The sequence below is a fragment of the Corvus kubaryi genome, unplaced genomic scaffold (genome assembly GCF_017639235.1).
Source record: "Corvus kubaryi isolate FWS band 111438036 unplaced genomic scaffold, C.kubaryi_AGA036_p1.0 64817, whole genome shotgun sequence".
Lineage (NCBI taxonomy): Eukaryota > Metazoa > Chordata > Aves > Passeriformes > Corvidae > Corvus > Corvus kubaryi.
The window spans coordinates 51,409-73,661 of NW_024581533.1; the positions used below are offsets into that span (position 1 = coordinate 51,409).

Genomic DNA, 22,253 nt, shown 5'->3' on the forward strand with positions numbered 1-22,253 from the left:
TGAGCTGAACTCCTTGTTCCCCCCAGATGGTTTTTCACTGCCATTGTTCCGATGGGGATGTTGAGGGACTTGTCTGTGGAATAAAAGGTGAGGGACAGAAGCAGCGGAGGCAGAAGCAGCACCGTCTGCTGCCGCTGCCTTTCTGAAGGACCAGTGGAGTGTAACTTTTGCCATGTATTTTTCCTTCTAAAGAAATAAGGAAGGGCCCATGCTGAGATATCTGAAGGTATATCTTTTGGTAGGGCAACACACTAGCCCTGAAATTGTTTCAACGTTCCTCCTCATCTAGCAATTACTGAAGCACAAACATATAATCATGGGAAATGCTATAATTAACCATAAATCTCTGCTTCCAATCAAAAGGGCTCTGAGCTTTCATTTCAGCCTGAAAGACTGGAACAAGAGCACAACTATTAGAGAATCTACCTTTGAATCAATTCCTGTCAGTGTGCTGGCATTGCTTTTTTCGGTCTAACCCACAAATTTGTACTGGTATGGTTAGCCAAAAACTGTACATTATTTACCAACATCAGCACTAAAACTCAAGGATCTGGCAGTGCTCCATCTTGGAACTAAAGAGCTGATACTGTGCCCTTACTTCAAGAAACATCACAACTATGCCTGAAATTACTGCTCCTGCAAACTACACATACAAGAACTTGAGATGAAACAGAATTTTCTTACTGCTTTTTACCATTTTATCCATTGAAATGTCCTGGATTTGTGAGAAACTCAGTATTCCCAAACACAAGGCCTGATGTTGCACAGCATTTCACAGCTCTGCTCCCCCTGAGTATCTACCGAGGTTGCCTTAAAGCCCCACTTCACCATAGCCTATGAACAATTAAATATTTTGGAGGCAACAGAGCAGTAACAGTATTGCTTTATGCTTCATGTTTTAACACAGGAGAAATGCTGATTGTAGCAGAACTCCAGTTTTGCTATAACTAAAGTGAAAAGCCTTGAAATTTAGGTTGAAATTGGGCTGATTTTAAAGTACCTAAAAAACCTTATTTAGCTTACACTGCAGTTTTCTGGCATCACAAACAAGGTCCTGGGGGGGATTGCTGGGGCTGGAAAACAGGAGTGCAAAAAGAGGTGGTGGAAGAGAAACTGGAGCATGATGAAGTGACTGTCGAAGTCAGCAAGTGTGAGGAGCCTGCCAGTGGTGCATTCTTCCCTCTAAGTGTGCTAAAATCCAGTAGAGATCACAGGGAAAGGGGGAAATGTCTGAACTTCCACAAGTGCCCACGTAAGGCATACACTGCTCATACATCAGGCAGAGAACTGACTGCACTGAAAGGGGAGGGATGGCTAAAACATCTTCTTCTAAATCCTATCAAAATATCCCTCTGACACTAAAATGCAGGGATTCTACTGCCAAAAACCCCAAGCAAAATAAAAACAAATGCAGATTGCAGCTTGCCTGCTGATAGCACATGCTGTTCTGGAGCATCAGGCTCAGAAAAACCTACTGCACTGAACTCATCTGGAGAGCATGCCAGTAATTCCAGGGACTGAGGCTTCCAGGGAGTCACAGTTAAGGTTCTGCTGGTTTATGCCAGGACTCCTCATTTTCTGTGTTTTCAGGGCGGTGAGTTTTGCTGAGCAAGGCATTTTAGTAAGACATGAGAAACCACTGGGCAATTTTAACTCTCTGTTAACAAAGATGTTTTTAGTCAGTGATTGAGCTTATAGAGGATTTGCTTTAACTGTGTCAGAGTGTGTGTTGGAAAGAAGCTGAAAAGGGGAAGCTGCATTTCTGAGAGAAATTCTCTCAAGCTGAAGCACTGCAGAACACTAGAGATTGAACTGTTTGTTAAAGATAATAAACAGAAGAGTTGAGGGGCAGTAACTGCAACTTCAGGTTTCTGTACCTGTCCACCCTTCCTGCCATTCCTCTTTCTGGAGGAGGAGAAATCCATGGAGAGAGGACTCCAGCACCACCTGGACCTCAGTTTTAGACACAGAAATCTTAGATATTCACAGTGACCTGAGGATAGCTGGATGTTTTCTGAGCAGGATACTTCCAGATACCACATCCCTCAGATCCTCATAAGCCACACACAAGGGTCTGATTCTTTAGAGAAGCCTAAAGGATCGCTGGCTAAACATATGTGCAACCTGGTTAATGATTTTGTTCAAATGGCTGAAAGTGAGGGGTTTTTTTGAGTAGGGTATTGTCCTCCTTGTCCTCTGATACAAAAAGCCCAAGCCAGCAATGTATTTTTAAACACCAAGGGTTGTTTTGATTGCGCTGGCCTGGTTCCACTTTTGGGAGATCCTTTAGCTACACACAAACTCTGTGGAGCTTCTGCACCCTTCAAAAGGTTTTCACACCCATTGTTCTGTTGTTCAGAGACAGCTCTCAGTTACAGAGTGTGAATTCAGGATACCTTGTCTTTGGCAGGCTTATCCTGACCTTAAGAGACGTTTTAGCCTTGTGGCATTTAAAGGGTTCTGGTTTGTGTTGTGGGGCACTTTTTTGCAAAGGAAAACAGGGTTTAGCATCTGGGATGGATAACAAGATGTCTCACAGAGAGGTGATGGCATTGTTAGTGGACAGTTATAAGGGATGAGCTGGCCACAGCAGAAATTTCTTTCTAAATCCATCACGCAGTGGTTAGACTGAGGCTCTGAGGCATGAAGAAGCATGGGGCATATGTCTGGTTCTGAGAAAATGCTAAATAATGTCTTCTAGCTACTCATAAAGCACCTAATCCTGCAAACCTCTTCCACTTGATAGTCTATGTAGCACTGACTTCTGCAGATGTGAGTATGCTTATTTAGGGAAATGAAAATAGCCTTAACCTGCCTTTGATTTTATTTCTCATTTCATTTCATTGCATAACGCCTTCTATCTATAAAAGCATACAACTAATTAACAAAATGGGTTATTAATAGTCTGATTTTTTTTTTAAAGATCATCTAATTACGCTTCCAAGCACAAGAGTCTGCTTCTCAGAACCACACAATTCAGTCTCACTGCTGTGCCCTAACCAAGACAGAGACCCACATTACAGAAATGAACTCATCAGCTAGCGAGGCACAGGAACTGAAAGTGGTCTCGTGTAAAATGTCACGAGATTTCTCACAACTGGGCATATGGAAATTTAAAAAAAAAAAAAAAAAAGAAAAGCAACTACAGCAATATACACACACTGAATGAATCAGAAAATTAACTAGAAATGGAACCTGGCTTCCTACAGAGAGCATATACACTATATCTGTATATATTTATAGCTACAAATGTAGAATATATATTTAGCAAAACTGAGTCTTACCAGAAGAAAGTGCTGACAGTCATCTCAACTTGAGATGTCTATTAAAAACTCAGAGAGAGAGAGAAAGAAAGCACTGTTCTGATGAAGGACTGAGCATAACAGTTCTAAGCTGCTTTTGCCATGCTGTCCCTGAGGTTAAGATCCTGGCTTTACAGGTATTTATAGTGTTGTTTTGCTGTCTTGAAAAATGTTACTCTTCTCTGGGTGATTCTGAGTATTTTTCACATAAACCAGCCACATGGACAGACAATCAGAAAAAAAAAAAAGAAAAAAAAAAAAGAAGGGATGGATCCGATTTGATGTCAGCTCTGTGAAAGGTGAGTGTCAAATTTAAACCCAGTCATCTGAGAGGTACCTCAAAGGCAGAGCCACTTTCTCCACTTCTGGATAAACCCAACAGCATTTCCAAGGAAATTCTCTAGCTCTGGGAATTCTGACAGTTTGCAGTGAAACCCTGAACAGCTGGTTGTAGAAGCTCAGCCCCCATCAGCTCTGATCTCAGCCAGGTGAGAGCCTGGCTCCAGGCCCATGTGGATTCCTACAAATGGAAACTGCTCTGTATTAGTTATTTCTCTGAAGCACATTGAAATAGCTGGAAATGGTATTCAACAGTTTTAAATAACTGTAGTTTTTCAGGCTGATAACATCCATCTCACACACACACACAAGTTATAGCACCCACTCATCCCAAAATCTCACTCTTTTGGTTACATCACTGAGATCTAAAGAATTAGCTCTATGCATGTCAAAAGGCTAAACAGTCATTTTGAAAATATACCTGATCTCCCTCCACCCTTTGAAAACACAACATTTTCCAGGAGCTGTCATATTCAGTACTCAGTTAAATTTCAAGCTGCTTCCTTCAGCGAGGGTTGGGAGTAGTGAAAATGTTCACACGCAACAGCAAAATTTTCCCCAAGCTTTGGAGTTTGCCTTGGAGAAGTGCAATGATTTTTTTTTCTCCTATGTATAAGGGACACTTCTGAAAACTTGGGGCCAAACAGATTTGTTACTATGATCAAAGCTGAATCTGTCCATTTTGACAGCTTTACTGAGCAGAATGCAGCTTGCTGCAAGCAAGGGGTTTTATCAGTGAAATTAGAATCTCACAAAGCATATCTTTATGCAGCCCATAAAGGAAAAAATCCAAACTAAAACACTCCATTGATATTAAATGCACACATAAAGCCTTATGCTGCTTGTTGCATGCCCTGAAGATCAGAGAAAATATAAAAATCAACAGCTGGAAGGCATCCTGCCTTCCTGCACGGGTCCCCATCCTACATAAACGTGGTCAGGCAAGGGACTGGGGTGGTGTTGGAATACACCCCCTGGAAAACATGGAAGATACTGCTGGAAGGTAATTCTGTTGTTTGCAGTAGCCATTTGTGCTCCCTGCCTGTCCCCTCCTCGGAGAGCAAACAACACAGGTGCAGCAAAGGTGTTGGCTGAGCTGTGGCCCCTCCAGGAGCTGGGGGGTCACTTGAGAATGAGGAACAAAGTTTTCAATTTTCAGTGGAAAACATGAGCAGAGCTGCCAGGAATCAATCAGCACAGAGGCTTCTCATGTTGCACTCAGTTACACTGAGATCTGTCCCTGGACATCAGGGATGCAGAGGAGCCCAGATCTTTGCACAAAAAATCCACCCTAAAGCTTTACCACTGAAGCTGTTTCAATGTTGATGCTTTGGAGACATTTCCCCCCTTCCTGTGCTGTTTCCCAGAGCTGGAAGATCAAAAAGTACAGTAAGTTTGCAGAGGATGTTTGTTCAAATCCCCTCAAAGGGATCCACACACATAATATTGCCACAACATTACTGAATACTGGACCTGAAGCCTTTCTTTTTTTTGTCCATCTGTAAAAATCTGGTTGAAAACAGATTGCCTTTTTATCATCTTTTGATTCAGACACTTGCTCTGACAGACCATGGAAAGTTCCTATTTTTGCCTTTCGATGCCATCCTCGTTGTGCATTGGGGACCAAGAGGAATCTTCAGAACAAATGTGTTGTGGAAGGAAGTGAATGACAGCACTGCTCAGAGATTGATATTTTCCAAGAGAAAAAAGGATTAAAAAAGGAAAACAAGACAAAAAATCTCCTATACAGGCAACAAAAAAGACAAGCTCAGAGTATTCTTAGGCAGAAACCATGAATGGAGGGGAAGCCCATTCAGAACCAAGAAATCCAGGTCAGAAGACCTCTCCTCTCCTCTCCTCTCCTCTCCTCTCCTCTCCTCTCCTCTCCTCTCCTCTCCTCTCCTCTCCTCTCCTCTCCTCTCCTCCCAATGTCTTTAAATGACAAAATCATGTGCAAGCCAGAGTCTGCAGGAGAGTACACCTGTGTTGCCATAAACTTGTAAGTGCAGAGAATTTCCTGCTTTGCTCCTGTCATTTGTCAGCTGAAGAGCACACGGGAGGCTTGTTTCCCTTCCTCCCAGTCTTACGTGGGATTTGGTTGAGGTATGTACAAAATTTTCCAGGCTCTTTACACCAGAAGTCTTTGAGCAAATGCCCACTAACTCCTTTAATATAAAATGATTCCCCTTCCTATAGATATTTTGAATTTTCTGAGGTTTTTCCCTGCCTGTTCCCAGAGCTTCTGGAGATTGCCTGTCATCTGGGAGAGACTGGCACGGACTCATCTGCCAGGAGAGGTATTAAGCAACTCTAGAACTGCAGGGACTGTAATTTTTAAACAGGATTGTCTTCAAAAATCTCTGGAGGTTTTCAGTGGAACATTATTTTTCTTTCCATACTGGATGATTGCAATAGAAATATAAAGTTCCCACACATGCACAAATAAAATCATCAGCTTTGTACCTCCTCCTGAGCCTGCATGAAATGACACATTTTGTGGGAAGCACATGAAAGAAGATTTCAGCATTGATTCTTGATGTGAATTCAGTAGTTGAATGAAAAGAGCTGAGAGTTGACACCTTTGCTGAGCTGTCAAAAAAACCCCCAACAAAACACAACCCAACCACAAAAATTAAGCCTTCCCCCCTTCTGGTCTGTGTCTTCATATCACTGTTAAAAATCCATCTGAAACCCAGACTTTTTAATCAAAGAGCAAGATGAATAATAATAGTAAATCTAAACCTACTCCAAACCATCAAAAAATGAACACAGAAACCACCACCACCACGCCCATAATATTTACCCCAAAAGGGGAAAGTGGCAAAAGGGATTTAGTAACTACTGTTGATATGAGAGGCAACCTGCTCAAATACTATTTCAGCTGCATGCAGCTCTGAAAGAGAATAAAAGAGGGAATGAAAGAGAAAAAAAGAGGGAATAATCTACTAAATAGGAAGTTAAATAATACACATTAATCAAACCCTGTAATAGCTTCACACAGAGACATGCAGTCTGACAAGAAGGCCCTTTTAAGCAAGTAAAAACGTAGGAAAAGAAAAATCAAAAGATCTGCTGCATGTTTTTTCCAGTTTATTTCTCCCCTCTTTTCTTCTCTCCACTAACAATTTTTAAGAGGCCAAAGATATTCCAAGTGAAATGTCACCATTCTTACAAGCTTGAATAAACTATTTATTAGCAGTAGACTAAGTACTCTGAAGAAATTTATTTGCCCTGGCAATAATATTTATAAATGTCCTCTGAAATATTATGACATTGTAGCAGCAGCAGTGTTGCAGTTTGCCTGTGAGGATTCAGTTCCAATCAGCACAAGTGCATTTAGAGGGGGAAATACTTCTGCAGTGGAGTGTGCACACAGCCCTTGGGGGAAGATGAAAAGCCCGTGAGCACAATCTTTTCTTTGACACTGGCAATAAATAAATAGAGAAGCAATAAATAAATAAATCATTCAGTTCCAGCAGCCCATTTACGGTGCCCATCAACTGAGTGCGTGCTGCTCGTCCCAGAGAGGTCTAAATGCAGTGGGTGGAACAGGGAGCTGAGATCCTCAGCCACAGCCCCTCGAGGCTCCCCGAGGGGAACACAGGTCCCCATTGAGCCAGGGACACACGGGCTGCTCTTTACGGGGCTTTTTCTGACCAAAGCACCACAACAGAAACCCAGCTATTAGGTATTCCAAACAGAACTGCTATTTTGAGAACAACAAACTTCATTAATGCCTTGGGGGGGAAGAGGGTGGAGAGGGTTGAGAAGTAAAACGCATGTGTGCACACAAAGGTGTAAAATTCAGACCATTTAAATGCTAATAAATACTGTGTTTGAGCACTCATTCCCCCAAGTGACAGAGAAGACAAAATCTATTTGGCTTTGCACTACAAAGCTGTTTTATAAAACAGCTCAAGTTGGTGGTATTTGTTCTCCAACACAGGACAGACAAGAAAAACAGGAGAGGAAAAAAAAGAAATAAAACAGATGATTTATTCTAAAACTGGATATTACTCCCTCAGGTGAGGATAGCAGTTTTGAGCACAGAGGGAAACATGAATCAAGGACTTCAGGGTTAGTTTTCTTGAGCATTTTCAGTTCAAGCCTTACTTGATTTGTTGGGGTTTTTTTAGTAAACAAGTCAACACACGCACAACAAAAGATCGTTTTCACCCCCAGTATCAGGTATATCACAGGGAAAAGTCAATAAAATCTGCAGATATCAGAAAACAGCTTCTTGTATGTCCATCTTTATTTCCACTAAGGAAACAGTTAGCAGAACTAGCAGTGGCACAAACACAAATGTCTCCTTGGGATTCAAACACAGAAGCCCTCATTTGTAAGACCAAGAGATGTCATGTAGAACACAACATCTACCTAAAACATTGTTACACTGACACAATGGTACGAAAAGCCCCCAAATCCCAGCACTGTGGTGCTCTACCATAGGCTGTCACACTGATGCAGTAGACTTCAGGGCATGGTTTTAAGTTTCCTAGATGTCCTTAATTTTTCACCTGGATTTGGTTTTTTTTCCTAACTGACCCCTAGCTCTTTGCACACCAAATTTGAACGTGCTCAAGGCAGAAAACCCTGCTGAGATGTGGTCAGGAGCAGGCCCTAACAATGTGCAAGGCACAGGGCGTGTCACGATTTTCATCTTGACAAGAACATCGAGCCTGAGCTCATCTAGGGAGTGGTTCTGGACAAGAACCTCCACAAACTTGGCCCGGGTTTCCTGTTTATAACCGAATAAGGTGTCTTTTTGCCTAGTTTGCAAAACAAGCACAGCACTACCCACTACTGATCCTTAACTTCTGCTTCCCAGAAAGACTTGTCACAGTGCACAGCCATCTGTTCTTCTGAGGGTATTTGTCAGGCTCATGGGAGTGTAAGGAGGTGGGTACAGAAGGATTTTTTTTTCTCCCCGAAAATAATGACCCAGGAGACAGACAGTCAGAATTGTGGGACTACCTACAAAATTTCCTTGGGATTCTCCTTATGTGTCTCCTTGCCTTTCAGCACTTGTGCTGCAGCCCTGTGAGTGTTCAGGATTTTCTCTGTGTAGGTCCAGGCGACATAACCACGATTTAGACTACGGGACATCCCTGTGAGCTGAGGAAAGCCCCGACTGCAGAGGAGGTGTGTGACGAGGCAGTAAACCATGCCACGGCACATTCCTGCAGCCCAGCTGTGTGCTGGGGGGAAATGGGGAGCAGACAGGACACGGGGGGAAGGTGCTTCCCAGCGTGGCTCCACACAGCAGCACACCCCCACCTGCAGTGCAGCACCACGGCCTTTCTCCTGAGGCTTGCTGTCAAAGACAGATGTCAGTGGTCGTGATTCAGAGATCAGACCAAATCTGAAACTCAAATCAACTCCAGAAATGATCAAGACTCAGCCCAGGTGGGTGAACAAGAGGTGAGGATTCAAGAATCCAGCTCAGTATGCGTGGGACTTGAGAGGCCTCTGCTCAGGCCACACCTGGGACAGTCAACAAAGCAGCAAAGATCTATTTGCTCTGGAAAACAACAGGCTAAATAAATTTTGCTAAATCAATTTCAACAGATCAGTAGGATTCCCTTCCCAGCTTTTTCTCCAAGAGATTATATTTTTCTTCCTTTCTTCTTACTCCTCCTTCCTGCGCCCATGGGTGTTAGTTACCTCGCTGCCTGATCTTTGTGTAGGGGCTGGGTGCAGCTCAGAGGTTCACGTGTGCCGTGACAATGACGAAACGAGAAAGAATCAGAAACGGAGGCTGACACATTAAAAGGTGCAGTACAAGATATATTTTGTTCCTCGCTGAATCCAGCTTGGTCCACTCTGCCTGCTTATTCTAGTTAAATGCACATGTCAACATATAAAAAGTTATTTCAGACTGCAGCATTTGGTTCCCCGAGCCAAGCCAAATGAACACAGGAATAGCAACAGTACACACGCCAAGGAAAATGAGCTTTTTTTTTTCCTCCTACTGTGACATTTTTGAAGGCAGCCAATTATACATTAAAAACACCATGAATGAGCAGTGTAATTTTGGAGCCATAACTTAAAGTGAAGTATTCCTTTAAGTATGAAATTAATATAATCATGACATTTTAACAGTTTTTCATGGTCCTGCATTCTTCTACAAGGACTCACTCTAAGTAAACCTATATGCTATATAAAAAGACCACAATAATCTTTTCCCACTAGTAAAATTGCTACTCTTATGAGTGTTACATATATAGGAGTTTTTACATACATAAACATAGTGTGGTCACTTGTGGGATCTATAGATTACATTGGGGGCATATTAAGGGAGTAATGCATGCGCCAAATTTGTTGGTGTGTTTTATAGTGTCTAGATTTTTCTATCCTGTGCTATTTTGTACATTTCCTGCCCTGACATAAATGACCTCATTAACAAGAAATTCTAATAAGTATACAGAGTTGCTATTTTTTTTTTATTTCAAGCCCCGAACTTTGCTGGCTACAGCTTATTTTTATTTTGTGACCTCCCTTTGTATGTATAGTCTTGGAGGAGGAGAAAGAGGAGGAAAAAAATAATAAAATGAACCAAAAATCTGCTCACACAAGGGAGTTTTCTGCTGAATGACATAACCTGTACTCCAGTCCGAGCTATGGTCAGTCTGCCCAACCAGCCAGTAAAATTAAGTAAATGCAGCGAAGATATTTTGGGGATTGAAATTTGCCTTCCAAATACAAGCAGTGGGTTTTTGCCTTCCAAGCCAAAGAAGGAAATCACACAGCAGCATATGGAGTACTCTATTCCCCACATATTAAAGCTGTGTTAGCTTTACAGCAGTTCCTGTCACCATTCAGTATCTTGCCCCCCAAGCAGATATGTTTTACCACAGGATCAGAAGTCTATTTTTGCAATCCCACCTCAGGGTAAAACTCATTGGGACTCCAGGATCTGACCCCCTTGCAGTGATCCCTGCAGTAACAGCCCCTCTAGCTGGGGCTAGAAATAAATTTGTTCTCAACATCAGATATACAGTTTTCTTTTGGAGTTTTTTCCCTCTGGATAGTGAGTTCAGAATGTGCTACAGTAGGAGAGCTGAGAGTACCTAGCAAAAGCTCCCGTCAGAAATAATAGCAATATTCAGTACTTCTAGAGCAACCTAAGTTCTTTTTAGACTCTAAAAAATGGAGGCTGGAATGCATAAAATGTAAAAAATAGCCAAAAAACCCCCAGTGTAGATGCAAAAACTACAAAACATCAATCAGAGCTCTATATGTTTACTGCACACCCAGTTAACACACACACAATACACCCAAAAAATGCTGCCTAAGGCACAACCATGCAGGGCTGCAGGACCAGACTCCAGTGACACCTGGTCTGAAGCAGACTCTGAGCTCAGGCTCCAAAGCCCTCTAAGAAAATCGAATCTGTTTGCAACTTCCACATCCAGCAAGAATGACTTCTTGTTTCACCTCCATCCTTTTCCTCAGTCAAGCTACCATTTCCCAAGCTCCTGCTCCTGCCCTGGCCTCACCTCCCAGCCATCTCCCCCCATGCTGCAGTGACGCTGCTACCCTGGGGCAGCTGCCCACTAATTTAATGATGAGGGTGAATGGAGAGGTCAGAGCTAAGGGGGGCACAGAAATGCATGTCCTGAGGGCACTACTGTGGCCTTGCCTACCCAGCCCTTCATTTCTGAAGATGGATATCCCATTTATATGGTAATCATACTTATAAATTTGGCTTTATGGTGAGCATACTTTTTGGATATAGTCCTGCCCTTGGAAAAATGATTTCTAACTGGCTTGCCTGGACTAATTTCAGGTATGTGCAGTGGTGCTGGGAAAAGACTGCTGGGCTTCAGTTCCTGGGCACTCATCAAGGACCGTCCTCTTTCTACAGTACTACAGAAATTTGAAATTGAAGTGGAGAAAGCAGCTATTTCTCCTCTTTGACTGCAAATCCTGAGGCCAACTGAGCACTGCACAAAGGTGTAAATGCTGTCTGCATGGCACCCACTCAATCGTGGTACGAGTTCCAGGCTCAGCCTGTCACGGGCAACACTTGCTGCTGGTGGCTTCAGAAACTCTGCAGATACCTACGGTGACAAGTCGTGCAAAGCTGCCCAGCCCTTGGAAGGCAGTAACAAAACTGACATTAACAGGCAGCTCGGGGTAAGGCTGAGGAGGAAAGTTAAAGATGTTGATGTGTTTTGAGCTGCTGTGAAAGAACGTGGGCTTCTGCTGCCTCCTAGGGTATGTCCTGATGGCAGAGCTCGGGAGAGACCTGAACTCCTGCTAACCTTCCCCAGGGCAGGGCAGCTGGCAGTGGGCTTATGGGGACAGAGAGGCCAGGGTGCTCTAGTTCTGAGCATTGGCTTGGCCTTTCAGCTGCTTTTTCTGCCTCCCCTGGACCGTGTGTAGGGATATAAACCAGAGTCTGCAGCAGCTGCTTAGGGTCAGTACAACTAGAGTGCCTTAAAAAGCCTAATGTTTTAAATACACACTGCATTTCATGTTCATCTTTCTTTTGGGAGTTTTGAGGCTTCAGTGTTTCTGCTTTTCATAGGTATCTCCACAGCAAGGGCTAGAAATAAGCAATTTTAAGAATTCTCACTGTTGAGGAACACATCTGGTACAGGGAGCTGGGCTCACAAGCTGCAGGTTGAGCTGCAGGTTGAAATGCAGGTTGAGATCTGGGTGGGAGCCTGGGACAAGAGGATGAACTGCCGACCTTTGGGATGACAAAAACACAAAGGCAGGTGATGCCAGCCAGGTGACTGGACACTGAGACACAGCAGCAGCCGGGAATTGCTGACCTTTTGGACAGCAAGGGAGATGAAGACGGGTGATGCCTGCGAGGTGGATGGACACAGAGATGGGGGCAGGAGCCGAAGACTCGGGAGGAAGAGTGAGACTGGCCACGGGGAGGCTGTGATGAGATAAAATCCCAGGGGTTCCTTTGCTGGGGTCCCTCCTTGGAGGCACCAGCTCGGCTGTTTGTGTGTCACTGCCCCAGGAATAAAATGGCTTTATGGAATGAGACATCTGGGACTCTGCCACCTCTGCCATGCAAACCTGGTGTGATGTGAGGGGGGTGTGTGGGGAGCCAGGCAGGGACCTGTCGGTCCCTGGAGCTGGGGAAGGGCCTTCGGTCCCAGAAAGTCCCTGACCTTGGGAGTGCCCCTGACAGGGAGTCCTGGGAATGGTCCGACTGGGGAGTTTCCTTAATGTCCCATAATGGCACGATTCCAAATACAGAAGCCTTAAAAACACGCAGGGTAGCAGGAGACTTGTGATAGTATTGCTGATAGTCTTTGCAATCTCTACTCCTGAAGAGGAAAGGCAGCTGTGTGAGCCAGATCCTGAATCCAGATGGAGATCTGGTCAGACACTTAACCTGACGTGGCACCAACAGCCTGGCCCTCTACTAACCCACATTTCAAATGACACTGTTTTGGCCGTATTCCACACCTGTAACAGTTGCTTTACATGCTTTGCTGTATCCTTCACCTTTTGAAAAACAGCCCTTTTTAAGTCACTTACAGCCTCCTATTTTTGTTAGCATTTTTCAGAAGAGAAAATGTGACTGGATTTTCAGTATTTCTAGTTGTCAGGTTTTGAAAACACTGACGGCCAAGACACTGCCATGTTCCACATGTGTCATTCAACCATGGGATCCAGGTCTAGAAACAAATACAGATCTGCCAGTTTGGTCCTTAATGATGCCTCCTAAACCAGAGCAGGCAGGGGAGATTTTATCTCTATCAACAATTACCTGAAAGGAGGCTGCAGCCAGGTGAGGGGTCGGGCTTTGCTCCCAGGGAACAAGGAACAGGACAGGAGGAAACGGCCTCAAGCTGTGCCAGGGAAGGTTCAGGTTGGACATCAGGGAGAATTTCCTCATGCAAAGGGTGGTCAGGCATTGGAAGGGGCTGCCCAGGGAGGTGGTGGAGTCCCCATCCCTGGATGTGGCCCAGAAGGCTTGGACAGGGCACTCAGTGGCTAATGTGTACTTTACTCAAACACCCCAGAACACCCAAACTTCTCAACAGGAAAAATATGAATATAATTTATCTACATTATTTACTAGTAGGAAAAGTAATTATGCTGTAGAGGTATGTATTACTGACTTTTTTTCTGCTCCATAAAATTTAAAGCTATTCACTGAAAAGGACAAGCTGGCGGTAAATACAGGCAAAAAAAGAGTTTTTCAGTTTTTCTCTCCCTCACCTCATAAGCCTTTATATGAACTCCTTTATATGAATTTACTGTTGAGTGAAAGTTCTCTTCCCTGGATGCAGCCAATACATCAGGGAATGTTGTCATAGTACTGCAGTGTGTCTTGGCGGGTTTTTTCTCATTTTTGTTTTTCTTTTCTTATACAGAGTGCTGTCATCCTGTAACTTGCCTTGTACAGCACTATTCTTCACACTGCTTCTTGAATATAATCCATTGCAAACACCCAGAGACCAGTTATAGCAAATTAGGCTTGAATTAGTCCATCCCTCAGCTGCCATCAGTGGATGAATAGCTCCAGGATTAAACAGATGCTTGCTCTGACTCAGCACCACAGTTCTTGCATGAAACAGAAATCCAACTGGTAGTCTGGGAACTATTTGAATAATATAGATCTGGGGGGTTTTTCAGTGTACTTTCCATGATCAAGAGGAATTAGAGGTCAATATTACATGGCATTCAAATAACATTAAAATTGCCCTACAATTACTGATCTGAAAAATGTGGTAGGTGAGATACCTGCAGTAATTCTGAGGTAAGGAATACTAGAGGAAAATAAATTATTTTCCTAAAAGAAAATTTATCTGTGTTCTCTGTGAATTCTTCTTGTTGCTGGAATGTCTTTAATGCAATCATACAAATGACTTAGAAATGAACCTGTTCAACTGAAATGCTCAGAAAATCAAGAGTATTTCACCCCAATTCTCATTTTCAGAAAGTTGCTCTGAAGTGGAAAACTGGAAGCACTTTCCTTCGGTACATGATTTAAAACACATGAATGTGACACTTTCTCAAAAAATGTTCCATTGGAAACAAATTGTCATTTTCAGATGGAAAACCATTCCGAAGAAATATTCTCAACCTGTCTGTAGGAAGGGCACCACTTGCAGTGCACAGCCATAACCAACAAAGAACAACTACAAAATCTATTTTGGAAAAAAGCTTTCTAAATTAAATTGTTCAACGTCTGCAACAACTGGAGGTTGCACAAAGTGTTCAAATAACTTCTTTTTGCATCAGAAAATAGCAGTTTTTAAAACACTGCTCATAAGAAAAGACAGGCTTAAGGAATTTACAATTTATTTTTTTTTAAAGAGGATGGTTAAAATACTCCCTTTTCACATTGCTAATTAAAGGCATTTTGTTTTGGGGCCCAGGATCATGTAGAACATTATGTTTCTTTAGAATAACCTACTAAAAACTACAAAAAGCAGAAGTGAAGTACTTAGAGCTGATCTGTTATCTGTTATTCTTTGGATGCTCAGGTCAAAGCTCTCCGTGGAAGGATCTGACATTTTAGAAAAAAAAAGGTCAAAATCTCCCAAATACTCGAAAAATATTTTTTTTTTTCACCCAATAATAGTAAATAAATTACTTTATTGCATCATAAACAACAGAACCAGCAGAGCTGGTGATTCCTATCCATTTGTGGCTGGACTTTCTGGCACCTGAGAAGAGCCACACTCACACTGCAGTCAGTTCTGGGAGCAGGGGGATTTCCAGAGTGTCTGTTCTCTACCCAGGCACTGATTTTCTCTAAAACTTACAGGAAATCACCATCTCCAAGCTAATGACTTTCCTCAGTGCTGGTTAAAGCCAGTTGTGATGCTGGGAAGGTTTTGGTGGAGAACCAAAGGCATGGACAGGGCCCCTCATCCACAGCCTTTTTGTTCAGCGCTGCTATTTCCAGGACCTTTTCCCTTCAGGTTAAACAGCTGGCTGCATCAATATGGGTTAGATTCCCAATGTTCTGACAGTTGCTTTCCAAGGGCTGTGGTATTTCCCAGCAGCCCTAAGTCACTGTGGTGTTTCTCCCTCCTTCAGTGCTCACAGTTAATCTGTGTGCTCTTCTCCAGGAGCACTCGTGCTTCTTCTGCAAGTGATTCTCCTTCTTTCTTACTAAAGGGAAGCTTTGAACCCAGCTGATTCCAGCTGCTCTGCCACATCTGGCTGTCAAGCCCCTGCCTGCCCCCTGCCCTGCATGCTCCAAGGTGTCCTGGGCGGTGTTAGATGGGGGGTTTTGCTCCCACCAGTGCAGTTTCAGCCAAGAGAGCAGAGGAGCAACAAGACTGCACCAAGTGCCTAATCAGAGCAATCCTTGAGACTGCTCTAAATGAGATCAAACTGCTGGGGCTGGATCCCAGTCAGTGCAAGCCCTGGGGAGCAGACACTGCCATCTGCATGCTCATTTACTGGGCTTTGGAATTATTTAGTGTTTGATTTATGGTGGTGAATTGCATCCTGGCAAACGTTCACTGTGCGAAACTCTCTGTTCCCTCACCCATTAAAAATCAGGGCCTGATCCATGTGAAAGCTTCCTGATGAATTCACTACGTTTTGGATCAGGCCTCTGGGACCCAATGGCAGATAATATTCCATTCCTGTCCAATTTTCTTGCTCAAATTTAGAAGCTCAAGTGTTTTCCATCAATGTTTTTATGTTTACTTTTGGGAGAATCCTCACAGTGGGTCAGGTTACTGTGATATAGAAAGGATGACCCACTCTAACATATAAATTTTCCAAAGGATCTCAGCCTGAGGCAGGCATCTGCCTCAGAGAATTTCAGCCCAGATGGCTGGAGTTTGGCAAAGCTGTAAGGAACTGAAAATAGAGCTCTGTAATGGAAAGTGGTGAAGAACCTTAATAATAGGAGGGTGCTACCAAGTACCACATATGATAAAGCTCCACAACAAAAAACGTAAGGGAAGCATTGAGGGAGGATTCTTTCCATTATGCCTCAGAATATATGATCTCTCTCTTCTACTTGAAAGGGTATCAGAATTAGCTCTTATTTTTGCCTGATCCTTTAGAAATTACCATCAAAACCAGGCAGCTCAAACCCAGCCCTTCCCTCTCAACTGTATTAAACAAGGTTTATCTGAGAAGCATAAACCCATCCCAGACAGTCAGAAAAAGTCAGGGCTGCAATAGTTCCTCTCTGCACTGAAGAGTCAGTAGTAGGGTAGAAAAGCTGTGTGACTGAGATTGAAGCAATTAAATTCTCACTACTTGGTTTGCAGATTAAAAGTCCACTTTGATGTTTCAGTACAAAAACAGAATTTCAGTTCTACAATACCCAGCATATCACAAAGATTCCCTTAGTTGTAACAGGTGAAAAACATGATTTCACTCAGATCGGTTCTGAAATGTTTGAATCCCTATTTCTGCTTTCTCTCCTCTCTGTCAATTCACTCCTGACGAGCAGGATGTGAACACAGGAGCTGGAATCTTGTTAAAGCCATTTAAGAAACTTGCTGCCATTTACACCTGTGTAAATCCTGAGTAACTTCACTGGTATAAATGGAAGCACAATTTGGCTTGAGGCATCAGGGCTTTCATTTTTGGTTAGTTTTGTTTTGTTTTAATTCAGCAACAGATTAGAAATAAAAAGAATGACATCATGCTCATGGCACAGAGTCAATGGATTTATGCTGGACTGCTCCAGAGTAAATGAGATAAGGCTTTGACTTCAGAAAACCCACACAACACCCATTTGCAAACAGCCTGCTGAAAAGCTTTCTGCTGTGGAATGACTCTGTCTTTAAGGAACTGGGGGCAAACAACCCACAAACACCTTGGTGCCAAAACATGGTTTGGTTAACAAAGGGGTTTATTTCAGACATATTCTTGAAACCTCAAAAGTGCAGCATGCTCATATTGCAACTGACTCATTGTGCACCAATTTTTGGCTTTTTTTTAAATTTTTTGTTCCTTTTTTTTTAATGTATTTCAGTTATGCCCATCACCCCACTCACAAATTAGGGGTTTGGAATGGAAATTCTTACCAGCCCTTCAAGCTGGTGGTGCTTGCAGGCACTGTCATGATAAATAATTTACTATTTAATGACTCCTGATGTAATCACAGCAGGAATCAGATTCACAAACATCCATCTCTCCATTGTTACCACTCTTCTCTGAGACCATCTTTTTAGCTCCCAACTCAAAAATAAGTGTTTAAATTGGTAAAGAGAGAGTTTACCACCACAACCCAACCTCTACATTTGTTTATGTTGGATGACATTTTTGTCCTGGCTCTCATTACTCAGATGGATAAAACTCAGAAGGGTTCTGCTTTACTGCCCTGTTTTCTCTTAGTGTTCCTGCATTTTTTAAATGCTACCAAATGGTTGCTTTTGGCTCTCAGCATTATCACATGTTGTCTATAAGTATGGAAACAGTTATGGTAATATGGACGTAAATCATAACTGTAAATACCACATAAAAAAGACTGCCATGTAATTATAAAAATACCTAATAGATTTCTTTTTCAAAGACAACACAGCTGTCCTTTCTAACCTTTCATTTGCAGATTCTTTTCTCTCCTGTTTTTATTTATAGGTTGCCATGCAGTTGGACATAGCACACCATGATTTTCTTTCTAATTTTGAAAAGGAAAAGAAAGAATACTCATTTCATCATAAAGAAGCATTAGTTTACAATTTTGAAAAGAAACTAACACCAGCTCTAGAACATCATCTTGGAACCAATCTCCCTCTTAATACATTTCAAAAGGATCTGTCAATGGCTACATACCACAAAATAAAATTAAACCCTGCCATGGAACCAAAGGAGGGGTCGGCCAAATGGCACACATCACGTGTTGGGAAAGAAGCCCCATTCTTTCTCTAAACATCCCAGTGGATTTTTTTGTGAAAAGAACCACACTAGGTTATTACACTGGCCACAACAAAATAAGAATTTTATGCCCTACTCAAGGAAAAATAGGCTGAAAAGTGTTCCAGGCAAACTCACACTATGCAATGTGCCATGTCAGTGAGAGGAGTGAAGCCTTGCACAGCATCGATGTTGCCAAAAAGGGGTTTGGATTTTTTTGCCTGAGAGCTGCCACCACGCATTTTACCTGTTTCTAGTCAGCTTTGCAATGCTTAAAGGCAAAAGAGTATATTTTTTTCTGTGTTCTGCTGGAGTCTCATGGTGCTTCATCATCCAAAGACTGGATGAGGTTCTTACCTCTTCCCTGTTACTTCAAACTCCCAGAAGGAGCCTGTTTGGTCACAGAAGAGAGGCTGCAGGCAGTGCTCTCATGCCACATGAATGGAAGGTTGTTATCTTTGCATCTTTGAAACATTTTTGCCTCAAAGCTTCTACCTCTCACCAAGCAACCCCTTCAGAGACCTGCACCTCTGCCTTTCTGTACAGCAAAAGCGATGTTTCAAGTGAAATAACAGCAAAGCTCTCCAGGGAATGGAGTTCATCTTAGCCATCAGAAAAGTGTGTTTCTCTCTCCCTTGCTTTGCAAGAAGAGCAATTATGGTTTTATGCAGAACAACACACAGCTCTCAATGGGTTTGTCACACTCTGATTCCCCTCTGGAGAGACAGCTAAAACAAATGAACTGCAAAATGCTGCTGGGAAAGGTCAGTCTGGACCAGAGGTGTGCTCATGGCTTATTGATGCAGCTTATTTAAGCAGATAAAATGCTCAAAGCCACACTGCATTTTTATCAGTCTGCACTAACTGGCCTTTGTCCAAAAATGTGTCGTTTTATCAGATGTGTCACTCTTTTGGGAGGCTGCCATCACTAGACTGGGTGACTGAATGTTAAAATAATTTCTCCGGGGGAAAGAGGTTGATCCCAAAGGTTTTCTAGGGGAGATCATTTTTCACCACCAGCTGGAGCCTGATGTCAGACATGCCCTTGCTGTATTTATTCTCCTCAGAGATTGAAACTCAGTTTGTCCTTCCTGATTCCAATATTGTTTCACATTTGGGCACATAGCAGCTACTACAGAGTGAATTGTTAGGGCATGAGAGCCCATGAGACATGGGAAAATAATTTAGGGGAAGCAGTTTGACAGCAGGATGCAGTAGTTTCTATCGTCCCATTAAAACAGAGATAGCTGGGAAGCTTAGCTTTGTATTTATTATGTAAACATGTATTTTAGCCTGATGTGCCAAAAAGATGCAAACACAAAAAGAACCCCAAACAAACCAAAAACCCCAAACTTATGCCACCAAAACCCCGAGCAAACCAACACAACAAATATTTGCCCTTTTTCTGCACCTCATCTATTTTCTTAGGAGGGATATGAGACTGAAGCCCTGTACACCTGAAGGAATGATAATTTGTACTAAAAGATGAAATACCCTCGGTTCTCTCCGCATCTGGCATTTTATTTTACACTTGCAGTTTGGTCTGAGAACAAAAACGAAACTGCAATGATTGACTCATCTTACGAAAACATCTTGACGCATTTTTATTCTTTTCTACGTGTTTTCTCCACAACAATAAGTGGAGAGAGAGAGAAATCACCAGTTCCCATGCAAAATTTAAAGCACCAAGTTTAATTCTTCAAACAAAAGGGCAGCTTGGTCTCGCTCACCAATGCTTTGAGCTTGCACTGACTTTATTTAGATCACGCCTAAATTAAAGGCAGAACACAAGCAGGTATCTGCAATAGAGATCAGTCACTGCAGCATTTCCTGCATCTCCTGTAACATTCCTCTTCTTATACCAAGATGCCTCTGCAGCACTCTAAGTCAGGCTTTGAAATAAAACTGATCAAATCCACAGCACATTGTGCTAAAGCTGGACCAAGGCCAGACACACTAAAAACTTTCTCACCTCTCTTCTTCATAAATATGGAGCAGCCAGGAGACCATGAACTGCTGCTTCCAGAGGTATTTACAATACCAGCAGTATTTCTCACTCAAAGCACTCCAGCTATTATCACAGATACTTTTATTGCTAGATTTTCAATCTGTATTGGGGATTTCTCTTTATCTGCACATTCAAGAAATCTGAATGAAGTCTTGGTATGAATTTACAGAATACACAGAGCAATTTATCTCTTTTGAAGTGAGTAAGGCAATCTGAATGAAAGCCATTTTCACTTTGAACAGCTGTGTCTGCACAAGGGACCAATCCACTTTAAAAGTTAGCCCAGATAATGTCTTTATCTGAGGCTGATTCTTTGACATGGTGCAAGAAAGCTAAAAATCAAAGAAAATTGGTCCTTTGACAGTGCAGTGTCACATATTTCCTATGTTGCCCTAGCAATGATGATTAAAAATTAGGCAAGAGATTGTATTAGTTTAATGTCAATTTCTACTTTTTGGCAAGATGCACAGTTCTTAAGAATTATGAGAAGTTTCCTTCCTCTTTCCTTCTTGCCTCACTTCCCCAGAAAAAAGTGAAAAGAGAATTTGCATGACAAATTTGAGTGAGACAAGGATACAAACAGGCAATGGATACACCAAATTCAAATGGACTTTTGTCTCAGCCACATCACACCTCCCACCAAAGCCACTGTACTGCTCCTGCCCACACAAAGTGCCCCGTGGAGGGACACCAGCTTTTAGAGGTGGGTAAGAGAGCTGACTGCTAGAGAAATAGAGTCTGAGTTTTGAGCAAACTTGTATTTTTGTTATTACTTGAGTGGAAAAAGCTCTGGAGAATGTTGGAAGAGGTCTCAGACAATAGAGCCTCACTGAACTGTGGCCTTTGGGCACACCTCTAAGTAACTCTAATTAATAACAAATATTCCTGGAGAGAAGACAGTGAGGGAGGGGCAGAAAATGTGCAAAGGTAACTGCACAGGGGGAAAAATGCAGTAAACATTAAAGAATTTCAGGATTTGTAACTGGGATGTCAACTGCTCGTCACAAAGATTTCTGACACTAAGATTTCTGTTTAATTCACTAATTCCTGTGTGACAAACACCAGCCAGTTCACAGCACTTGTATACAAGGTGTGTGATTTGACTTCAACATGAAAGCAGCTCCTTTTATAATCTAGAACCAAAACTGCATAGCAGGTAAACGGTTAATGCTGAGCAACATGCACATGATACTTCATCAACTCCCTCACCAAAATTAGGATATTATTCTTTATTATGGAGCCCTGTAATTCTAAAGTAAATCATGCCAAGATACTATCTTGCAGGTCTCTAGATCAGATATCATTGCTCAGAAAAAAAAAAGCAAGCTTTCATGCACTTACCTTATCCTCCAGCCGGATCAGTCTGGCTCCTATACTGTAGTATCCTTTGTCTACCCCTTTTTCTAAAGAAAGAGAATAAAAATGGGACATTCATTAGGTGGAGAATAAATTCAAACTAAGAATTATATCTGTGGTATTTAAAGCAAAAAAGAAAAGAAGCTGGTAATAGTAGGGTACCATAAAATGCATGAACGTAACGAGAAAGAATGAAACAGAAGTGAAAGAGCGTGGCTGGAGAGAAGGGAATTACTTTGTCAGACTGACAAGATTCAGTTAGTCTGAAGGGCAACCTGGACCTTGGTAGAGGCAATCTGTGGACATGAAGGACTATAGGTGGAGTCTGGAGTAACCTGTTTAATTATCTGAGTGAACTGTATGTAGTTAGATGGAATGGGCAGGGTACCTGGGCACACCTCCAGTTCTGAGTATCACTGGCCTGAGCA

At 42.4% G+C, this 22,253-nt stretch overlaps 1 long non-coding RNA gene across 1 annotated transcript in view; it reads right to left on the reverse strand.

The window, feature by feature from the left end:
• LOC121672665 overlaps positions 1 to 21,877 on the reverse strand; it is a 58,083-nt gene extending 36,206 nt beyond the window's left edge. Inside the window, exon 1 of the long non-coding RNA XR_006018919.1 lies at positions 21,811 to 21,877. This is a non-coding gene — a long non-coding RNA (uncharacterized LOC121672665). The remainder of the gene's footprint in view (positions 1 to 21,810) is intronic.
• Between the last annotated feature and the right edge of the window lie 376 nt (positions 21,878 to 22,253).